The sequence below is a fragment of the Cibotium barometz genome, chromosome 2, assembly GCF_041138505.1.
Source record: "Cibotium barometz isolate CiBa-2024 chromosome 2, ASM4113850v1, whole genome shotgun sequence".
NCBI classification, from domain to species: domain Eukaryota; kingdom Viridiplantae; phylum Streptophyta; class Polypodiopsida; order Cyatheales; family Cibotiaceae; genus Cibotium; species Cibotium barometz.
Window position 1 is genome coordinate 67,383,375 of NC_141047.1, and position 11,280 is coordinate 67,394,654.

Sequence of the window (11,280 nt, forward strand, 5' to 3'; positions counted from 1 at the left end):
CTGTCTATGCGTGTGAGACCCAATGGCAATCTCACGCTGCAGCTGTGCTCGTCTCTCACAACACTTATCATCATACCAACTGTTCTGTGGGGCAGTGCTGCGGGGGTGGGTGGAAGGGATAATAGTGTAGGGAAACGCATATGAGGCGGATGCATGTAGTACACCTGCCAATCCTCTCGTGATCTCGTCCAGAGGGCTATGTGGGTCTAAAACGAACAAGCCATCAGATACTGCATCTCGATAGACCCCAACTGTCTCACGTGTAAACTGATATCTCGGGTACCTAGGTAGATGAGTGGCTGGCCCATCTCTCGGGGATCTACCTACTAGTGTGAAACTCAGGTATGCATGATCGGCTGCTATGCCTATGGGCCTATTGGAAATCGTGAAACCCCGCACATCAGGTATCAATGAAGGAGATCCCATCAAGTAGTCCACTGTGCTCGCTCCCCCCTTAGAGTTCCAGTGTGTGAGAGCATCTGATCCTTGCCATCTCGATAAGCCATTGTATATGACCAACACATGTGCACTCCCGAGTGTGAGAAAATGCCTGCCATAATCTGTAATCTCCCCCTCATCCTGTGCTGATCACTGCAACCCTACATCCTCTGCCGTGATCTCCCGGTACATAGCCTCTTGAGTATCATACAACTCTGTCTGCTCTGTGCCTGTACGTGCATTAAAGTCTCCCAATAGTAATATGTCTCCCATGCTGGCAAACCTCATGATATCATCATATAGTGGTATATAGGGCGACTCTCCTAATGGTGCAAACCTTGAGTGGGCTGGGGGAAAGTAGCATACCGCCACATATAGCTCGCGGAGCCCCTCTCTGCATATTCGGACCCACATGTACCTCGCATCTACATCTCTATGTACCACATGTATTTTGTCACGAAGCTCCTCCCTGTAAAGTATTGCCACTCCTCCAGATCCTCTGGTACCTCCCACTGTGCGTGGCTGAGGGCGGAAAACCGATTCCCATCTATAACCCCGGACGTCAGGAAGCCTCTTGTTTGTGCACTGATGGGTCTCCGTATACATAGCAATATCACTGTGTCTGAAAGTATCCTCAAAGTATCCTACATGTGTTCTAAGGGCTCCGTTGCAATTCCACACCGTGAATCGCAAGGTCTCATAGGCCGCGCACTGTCAAGCAGGCCTCCTCTCTGTAATGATGACTCGGCCATCTCTGTATACCGCCCATTTCCCCTCTTTCCTTGCCTGAAGCACACACGGCATGTGTTCCTTCCGGTGTGCTATCTGTGCCGGTGTAAGGTCCTCATCCAAATAAATCTTTTCCCCCTTAAGGGCCATCCTTTTGGAGAGGAAGGCCTTCTTCTTCTCCAAGTCACCAAACCTGATGATCAATATCTTCGCCCTGGTTTCATCTCTGCCTACTCGCCATGCGCCGGTAATGGGTAATCAATGGCTCCAATTTTTGTTGCAAGAGCTTTTGCATCCTCTTGGGGATTTCCCTTATCTTCCCAACAACCAACTACACGTACATGTAAGGCACGTGCCCGTCTCTTGGCTTCCTCTTCCAATGTAGCATTCATCACCTCTACTTTATTGACTGGTATATCCTTCTGTTTTTTTACTACTTCAATCCATAGGTTGACTTCCTCAATTTGTTTCTTTGTGGCACTGGCAATTTCAGCCCATAAATGCATTTCCTTCTCACCTACAGCCACTTTTGCCTTACATGATTCCAAAGTGTTTTGCATTTCTGTAATGTCTTTTTTGCGGTCAGCCATACATGTCTTCAAAGTGCCTTCGTACGATGCAACTGCTGTGCCAATCTCTCGGAGCATGTCATCCTTCCATTTCTGCATCTCTTTTTTCATTTCTATGTGCATCAAAGCTTGGGCTAATTCCATCTCAACTCGTACTTGGGCTTGCATTTCTCCCTTCAATCAAGAGAGAGAGAGGAAGCAAGAGGGAACAAGTGGAGGCAATGCGCTGCAAAGATAGGGAGCAACAGTAATCCATCCAAGTATAAGAAGAGGAGCTCATGGACCTCAATCTAGGGACAGAGGAGCACCCACAAACAGTAAAAATAGCACAAAACTAGAAGAAGCAATGCAAAACAAACTCCAAGAACTGCTGACCTAGTATAAAGATGCCTTTGCCTCGACCTACACAAACATGCCTGGCATTGACATGAGCCCCATCGTGTCATGCCCAAAAAGAATGGCTCAAAGTCTCTATGGATTATAGAAAGCTGAATGCAACTACATACCGGACCCATTTTCATTACCTTTCACAGACAAGGTGTTGCATGCTGTAGTAGGCCACGAAATGTATTCTTTCTTGGATGGATTCAGTGGATACAATCAGGTCTAAATGGCACCTGAAGACATGAAGAAGATTAAATTCATCACGGAGTGGAGAGCATTCGCATCAAACGTCATGACCTTCGAACTCTGGAATGCACCCGCAACATTCCAATGCATGGTATAAGAAATTTTCTATGATTATTTAACTAAATTCATGCGTGTTTGTAGATGACTTTAGTGTCTTCAGGAAGTGTGGTGCATCTGCACCAACTATGCCCACACTTGGAGAGATGCAGGCAAACCAATGAAGTGTGTGTTTGTTGAACCCAATGAAGTGTGTGTTTGTTGTGAGGGGCGGAACACTCCTTGGACACATCATGTCCAAGGACGGAATTGTTGTCGATCCGACCAAGTTCAGGATGAAAAGCAAGCTAAATCCACCACAAAACCTAAAGGAGCTCAGCAGATTATTGGCCCAAATCAAATGGCACAACTAATTCCTCATGTACCTTGCTGATGTGGCATACCCAATGTACAACCACACAAAGAAAGGGGCAGAATTCCTCTGGTCAGAAGAGTGCAAAAGAGCCAAAGTACGAAGTAAATGCTCACTAGTGCATCGAGAATCCAACCACCGGAATGGGACAAGAAGTTCCATGTATTCGTGGATGCATCGAACACAGCAATTGGAAGTGTGCTGATGCAGCAGACAAAAGAAGGGTGGTACATGCCCATTTATTATGCTAGTCGGATGCTGTCAAATGGTGAGAAAAATTATAGCACCATTGAAAGGGAAGCCTTGGGACTGATTTACTCAGTCAATAAATTCCATCATTATCTGTTGGGAAATCACTTTGTGTTTCATGTAGATCATCCATCCCTATTGTATCTGGTGAATAAGCCAGATCAAACCGGGAAGTTAGCAAGGTGGATACTTCAAGAGTTTTAGTTTACCATCGTGCACACTCCCGGCAATCAAAATGCAATAGGAGCCTTCCTCAGCAGAATAGACATAGGAGAGCAGCCTAGAGGGGTGGCTGATCAACTTCCAAATGCAAACATGTTTGTTGTTTAGTCTGTACCCATGCAAAGAAATTGGTACTTCGACATGCTGCAGTTCATCACAGAAGGGACATTACCCGCTGACATAAGCAGAGATCAACAGAAGAAACTGGCTCTCCGAAGCAAGCATTACCTTGAGATTGCAAGAGCTTTGTACAAAAAAGGCATTGACCAAGTTGTTCGCAGATGTGTGCCATACCATGAACAAACAGTTGTGCTGATAGAAGCACATCAAGGTGTGTCAAGCGGACACTATGCTGGAGAAACAACGGGCAAAAAAGTCTTGCAAGCAAGCTTATGGTGGCCCACATTACTTAAAGATGCATGGGATCATGTCATGCAATGTGATGTGTGTTAGCAGATCAGACAACCATCAGCTGCTGATCGGATGCCTCATCAACCAGTCCTACCACTTGAACCCTTTCAGAATTGGAGAATGGATTTTGTAAGACCATTCAAACCTTCAGCAAGGAGGACTGGTGATCCAGACATGCAAAAGCAATTTTTACCTAGATATGGTCTGTCTGCTCGCCAAGAACACCAACATAAGCAGAACTAACTACAAACTGTTGGCAGTAGCTGAACATGGCCAGAAGGTGAATTGGGCAACAGCAAGCTCAAAAGCTTCGGCTATTAGGAGGTCACACAAAGATCGTAGGTCACTTAAAAGCCTTGGCACAACTCGGTGAGTTAGAGAAGAATGACTTAGCTGCAAACCAGGAGAGCGTAAAGAAGCAGAAGGAAGAAGAAGCGGCCAGGAATAGACGAGGAGGAGTCTCAGAGGCACTGGCTAGAAGAAGAAGCAGCCAGGAAGAGACGAGGAGTCGTCTCAAAGGCAATGGCTGGAAGAAGCAACAGCCAGAAAGAGACATGAGGAGGAGTCTCATAGGCAAAAGTTGGAAGAAGCAGCAGCCATGTGGAGGAATCTAAAAGGCAAAATCTGGCAGTGGAGAAAGAACAAAAACACCTTGCAACCGAATCTGCAAACAAGAATAAAGCGGACACAACCTCAAAAGAAGCTGAAAAGAAAACTCAGGAAGAGACCTCCAAAACAAAATCTCACACAAGGGATCACAGCACATCACCACAAGAAGCAAAAGGAGGCCCAAGCAACCAAGGAGCAACTGAAGCAGCAACTTGAAGGCATAGGCAAACATCTGGTGAAAAGTGGATTGTCCCCTAGTAGAGAACAAATAGCAAACGATACAGCACATGGGGAAATCCAAAAAGCACCATCCACATTAGGTGACAGGCTGAGCAGGATGATGCAGACAACTGACCCAGCCACTCAAAACATTCTCACAACACTAGAAAATATAGCAAACTGTGTCATGGACAAGCTGGAGAATGAAGAAAGACTTGCCAGGATAGATCAAGTGAAAGTGCAAGTGCAACAGCTGGCAACTCAAGTCCAGGGTCCTAAGCAACCCTTACTGCCATCTTCAGGTGGCTCAAACATGAAATTGCAGAAAGGCGTGCTAGATCATTCAATATGTGGAAACATGGCAAATCATAAACCATATAAAGACTAGAGTGGCATCTTATCATACTCATCTACCCCAATCGATATTTTTGAAAGGCAGCATCTGTTGGAGGGTTCCCCGGCAGTGCCCAAGGGGGGTGGTGACCATGCTCGTCGTGGCCACCTCCTAATGGTACATTGCTTGGTCCTCCTAATGGACATGGCAATGCAACGGTGATTGCTCACATGGAAAGCGTATTCAAATTCTTTCAAGCAGAAAAAAGAACAAAGTTGAGCATGGTTTCATTAGAGAAGATATCAAGTCACAGCTCCTATATTGAATGAAGCTCAGCTAATTGAAAGTGACACTATCAACTCTGTTTTACCAATTCTTGAACCAAGTGTGAGCAATACCCTATTAATTAGTGTATGATCGCCAATGAGGTGATAGCTCAAGTAGTGAAGGAGTTTGTCTTGGACCAAGAGGTCCTTGGTTCAAAACCACCTTTGGTGATTCCTCGGTGGCATTGCCTATGGGTGGATAATTAAGCACCTACGGGCAGGTGCCTACAAGTGGTTGAAAATCAATAACTACAAGCCGGGGGGGGGGGCGCTTTTCCGTGACTAGAGGGGGTCCGTCGTTTGCAGGCGGATGCTGTGATAAGTGCTCGTGACAGTTCTCTGACAGAACCGAATCCTCCTGCATGCTCCCAGCCTGGCACGCACGACGGCGATGCTCAGCTCTGGTGCTTGGCCAACAACCCGGGCAGGGGCCAACCGTCCCCCCCTCTCCGGCTGATGTGTCATCCATGGTCGGTACCTGGTGCTCCGCAGCCTAGGAAGCTGCTCCTCCCTCAGCCCCCTAGTGCGGATCTGAGTGGGAAGTAGGAGGGAGAACCACCGGGGGTGGTCTCCTAGACTGATGCCGAGGGCAAGCTCTCGCCAAATGACCCATCTGCCTACAAATGAAACATTGGCTTGGAAGGCCGGAATGCTCCACTCTCTGCATAATGGGGTTGCCCCGAAGACTAGGAATAGATATCATGTGAGGCATTGAATCCAGCGAGGCAACACAAATGCGGAGAGATGGGATCCCGGCTGCCCGTGCAAGGGCCGAGGCAGCGGTGGGGGGGTATTCCATCACTCTCCCGGTGGCACCACCAATCATCGCTGCATAATGGGGTTGCCCCGAAGACTAGGAATAGATATCATGTGAGACACTGAATCCAGCGAGGCAACACAAATGCGGAGAGATGGGATCCCGGCTGCCCGTGCAAGGGCCGAGGCAGCGGTGGGGGGGTATTCCATCACTCTCCCGGTGGCACCACCAATCATCGGGAGAAGAGGAAGGTGTTCCTTCCTAAGGCCTAGAAAGCAGACTCTCACAGGAAAGCCTGAAACTCCAGCTAGAGGGTCAGATGCCAAGTCGAAGTCGTGCTGCCACCGTGCAAAGAAGGCCTGGGCCGTATGCAATGCAACGGGGCTCAGCGGCATGACAAGATCAGACACCGCTCGTGAATCGAACTCAACCTGGTAGTAGCCACGCCCCAATGTATGAATATTTGCGATCTTTGCAGGCGCACCTAGGAGGCTAGCCTGAAGGAGATCTCTGAGTTAGCCATGCACGGGGCGGCTACCGACAATCTTGCATACCAGAGTGGAGGCCTCTAGGGATGCTACAGTCATAGCGAGAAGCTCCAGGTCCGCTTCAGAAAGGCAGGTAACGGTGGCCTCGGTCGGGGGAGATGGAGCGGCTGCCATGGAGTCCTCCTTGGGGCGAAGACCAGAAGAGGCCGAAACTTGCCAATAATAGAAAAAAACCCTCAAGCTGAAGGCGCTGCCAACAACCAAGGAAGAAGGGGGGGGTGACAAGACCACAACACAAAAGGAAAAGGGGGGGGGGAGGGGGGGTGGTTACTGACGGGAACTCTTGAGCAAAGAGGAACTTTGAACTCTGGAGATCTCCATGTCATGCATCTTCTCCACCATACGCATGTTAGCACGGCAATATACAAGCCGCTCTAACTGCATGGGGCTGAGACGGTTTCGTATCTTTGTGTGTATGAGTGAGTAGGAACTCCAGTTCCTCTCACATGCCCCCGAAGAGCAATCCTATGAAAAATAAGAGAGTTAGAAATTAGAATGTAAGAACTACTTAGTAGTTACGAGTCTAGAGACTAGAGTATACACTATATATTCAATAGTCACCTGTGACAAGACTCTCAAAACCACTTTTTGTACATGAGCCATTTGATAACCAAATGACTCCCACCAAAAAAGTGGCCGGACCATTGACTCCCTACTCGAGCAAAGTGGGTTCGTGAAAGCGGCTCCCCTCTGATCATTATACCGAATGAGCTCTTGGAGGAAGTCTCTTTGCTCGTGGACGGGAAGTATCCTTAGCAAGTAGGCATCCCGATCAGAAAGTAGCTCCTCATCGGCGAAGAGCCTTGGTACTTTGTAAGCAGGATGCAACAAGGCCGCAAGACCATGGATAGGTCTATGCATCCATCGCCACCTCCTACGAGTCGGGAGGGGGGGGTGGGGGGGGGAAGCACAGTCGGGAGGGGGGGAGGGGTGCTGGCGAGAGCAAAGGGGGGCAAGAGCGGGGGCCGGGGGGCAAGCAGGGTGTGTGACGGGAGCAAGAGGGGGCGGCGGCGAGAAGCTAGGGAGGGGCGAAGGGAGCAGCAGGTGGACAGTACAGAGCACGACGACAGGGCGGCGAAGAGGGGGGGACACAGGCAGGCAGCATGACGGCAAGGGAGGGAGCGTAGCTTCGCTCACTCCAAAGGTTGCTTTTGGGAGTTTCTTGGTCAAGTAATAGCTTAGAAGCAAATTGGAAGTAAAAGCCATGAGATGGGTGTTTATCGGAGTCGATGAGGAGAGTAAAGCTTACCGAGCATGTGATCCAATCACCAAGAAGCTCCACATAAGCCAGGATATCAGATTTGATAAGAGCTTATCATGGTATGTCAAGAAACATGCAAGTGAGGGTAGAAAGGTAGAAAGGTGAAAGAATATGGTTGGTCCATATTCATCTACTCTTTATTAAACACAACTTATGGGAGAAAAGGGGCCAAGGAGAAAGAAGGATTTTTGGATTTCAGAAATTTGAAAAGAAACAACTTACTCTTTTTCTTCACGTGGCCACACAAAAAAGGGGCCAAGGAAAAAGAGGGATTTTTGGATTTCATAATTTTTCAGGCTTGGTTCATGCTTGCGAAAGTATTTTTTGTTGTATGGCCTGGCTGCAGCAACCCACTAGGTGAGGTTGGGTTCACACTTGCGAAAGTATTTTTGTTGTATGGCCCGGCTGCAGCAACCCACCGGCCACGAGTATCACCTACTTGTGACAATGAAATAAATGAGGTCGGTGAAAAGCTGCAAAACTACAAGGTGCGGAAGAGAGAAATGTTGGGGGTACACTCGCAGCCTCCATGCTTCCCTTCCTCTTGTGAAGGGGGTTGAGGTAGTGATTCTCTACGAGAATAGTATGTCAGGCCCTTAACCTCGCGGGCTCTAATATGGACAGTATCCTAGCTCTTATCAAAGGCATAAGAGATTTACATGAACTGCTATACTCTTTTCAAACCCTAATAAATTTGCATCCCCCGAGCCGTTTCTCGAAGGGCTGGTCCATAACAACAGCACTACCAAGAAATACTAGGTTCAGCAGCAAGTTGTCAGTGAATTCACTCTTCATCTACTTTACATCTTGAAAGTTGAGCTACAACATAAGTACAAGGTAAGCACAAGGTAAGCACAAGGTACCAATTTACATGTGTGGTAAGAGTTGGTTGTAGACTGACTTTGCATTGCTAACACTTCGTACCTAAAACCGTAGTTGTTAGGTATGATACCGTACGGTTTGTACGATACGAAACCATATGGGAAAATACGATATGATATTTAAAAAAATTCTTATCGTAGGGTCTTTTAAGAAAATACTTACAAACTTTAGTATTTTCAATTTCAAAGAGAAGACAAGTTGTCACATGATGATGACTCAAACCAAAATTCCATTAAAACCAAGTTGAAAACATACATAGATGTTAGCCTAAAGCCTAAGTTATACAATGCAAGGCACTCTAGGCGCATGTAGCCGTAGTAGTAAGTACAAAAAGTGGTGCACAAAAAAGGGAGGCTAGAGGGTTGGGGCTAGAATCTAGATGGAGAAGTGATCATTATCAAAATCAAAGCTCTCGCTAGGATCATCTCCATTAGAAGAGTGCCTATCAGAGCGCTTGCAGAAGTCACCCTCGCTAAGGATGTTGCCCTCGTCATCAAACTCGGGCTCTCTAACCTCCTATGACAAGGCAATCGGAGCGTCCTCATTTGCAAGAGCGGAGAAAGAACTACCGGAACCTCATCGTGTGTTTTAAAAAATTACTTATAAACTTAGGTATTTCCAATTTCAATATATGGACTATTTTAAAAAGGAGGATAGTATAGAGGAGAGCTCAAACAGCCATAGACAAGCAAAAACAAGACCATTACTCCCAAAAATAATAATTTTTTTTTTATTTTTTTTTGGAAAAATTTAATTCGGTAAAAAAAATTCTCGGAAAAATCATAGGAGTCTGTATAGTATCATACCGTACGGTGTTTCATACAATATGATGTCATACGTCATATGGAGACAACTATGCCTAAAACACATGAATCACGACAATGGAAATGTTACAAAGGACATTGTTTATGACTAGTAGTTTGAGATGCTGATGTTTAACCCAGCGGCATGGTGCATGCTAAGTAAAGAAAGGCACGAAGACATGTTCTGCCAACAAATGTCCAAGATGTTGCACTACCACAATTTTCAATGAGTATCCGATCTCTATGGTTGAAGTTGCCTATGATGTACTAAACATATGACCATTGATACCAGTTAGTTTATGTTTTGATATGGGTATCAGCCTAGATTCCCTAGAAAAAGGAATGTAGCAAATTTCTTGCTGAAATAAACGAGATTGCAGCTAATGCTAGTCATTCATCAAAGGTATTCTAGATAGGATCCAATTTTGTCTTGATAGGAGCATTATTTAAGGAACACTACTCAAGATCAGGATGCTAGTATATGCTAATGTATTGAAATACCTTATAGTTCCAAGATTTTCTGAATAAGGAAGTATGTTATGTTATCCCCTAAGTTCTGTGATTTTACCAAATCCTAATGTGGATAAATAACCTTGGGAGCTTGTCGTGGTTCAAGATTTGGTCTGTTGTTCCACATGAGTTGGATCTCACATGGAATTTTTAGGAAAAAGAAGCTTTGATTTATGTTTCTATATGATTGTTGGATTGTGGAAAGATAAGACAGAGATTAAGTCAACGTGAGAGTCAGGTTGCTAGTAATAATTTTCCATATGATTGTTGGATTGTAGAAAGATAAGACAGATTAACTCAACGTGAGAGTCACGTTGCTAGTAATTCATTTACGAGGATGTAAATGCTTGAAGAGAGAAAGTACGTTATTACTTGAGAGTTAGATTGGCTAATGATCTAATCTATGGGTTAGGGGCCCAAAAGATTAGTAAAGCATGCAAATTATAACGGCTAAGGCTCATAAGTTAATAATCCCATAAGTTATAGCTATTTAAAAGTGACTATATAAGTTGGATGAGCCTATAGAGTGGATATATTTCATTGTCATGTGACAAGATGGTCGTTATCTAGACTATGGATGCAATCCACTACTGATTGTCCAACCTTGAGGCAGACAGCCACCGATGGCCCCTTAGGGCAAGTCTCGGTGGTATGGGACGCCACGGCTGACTGGTGTGAGTCTATATGGATGTCACTTACTAGTTTTAGAGAAGAGATAGAGAAGAGAGAAATGGAATCAAACATACACAGCACACACAAGAGTCCTAAAACTACCATTCTGTATCATATATAAGAAAGAAGTATTACAACTAAAATTCAAGTACAAGGGTTGACTGAGAATGAAGACGTCAATTCTCAGCCTGTGCTCTACAATAGGTCTCCTAGGCCAGTCCACACCTGTAGAGAAACATCTGTAGATGCCTAGCGCTAAGAAGTATACAAAAGAAAATGACGATTTTTCAATATGCATATATATAGCACTAATAGTGCTGGTTGCCAAGTATATATTACTGTCAGCCTGTTTTGATGCCCACGACCAGTTGCCAACCTACTGTCTAATGGTGATTGCCACGTGGCAACTTCATTGGTCAGAATCACTACGCTTGTTGTCCAACTGCTCCTACCGCCCGACGATGCTGCCTATCTCCTACAAGCCAGCCCACGTGGGCCCCAGGGGGAGGTCAAAGCTCATCCAAGTTACCCAAGATCCTAAACACTATGAGACCACTTTGCATCCTTTGCGAAGACTCACATTCAATCCACACCGCATCAACACAAATACCTGCAAAGAAGCCTGTGGATGACCAATTCCAGCCTAGTCCAACACTTTTCATTTGTTCAACGATCCATGAAGAAACACCACTTGCCACCTCT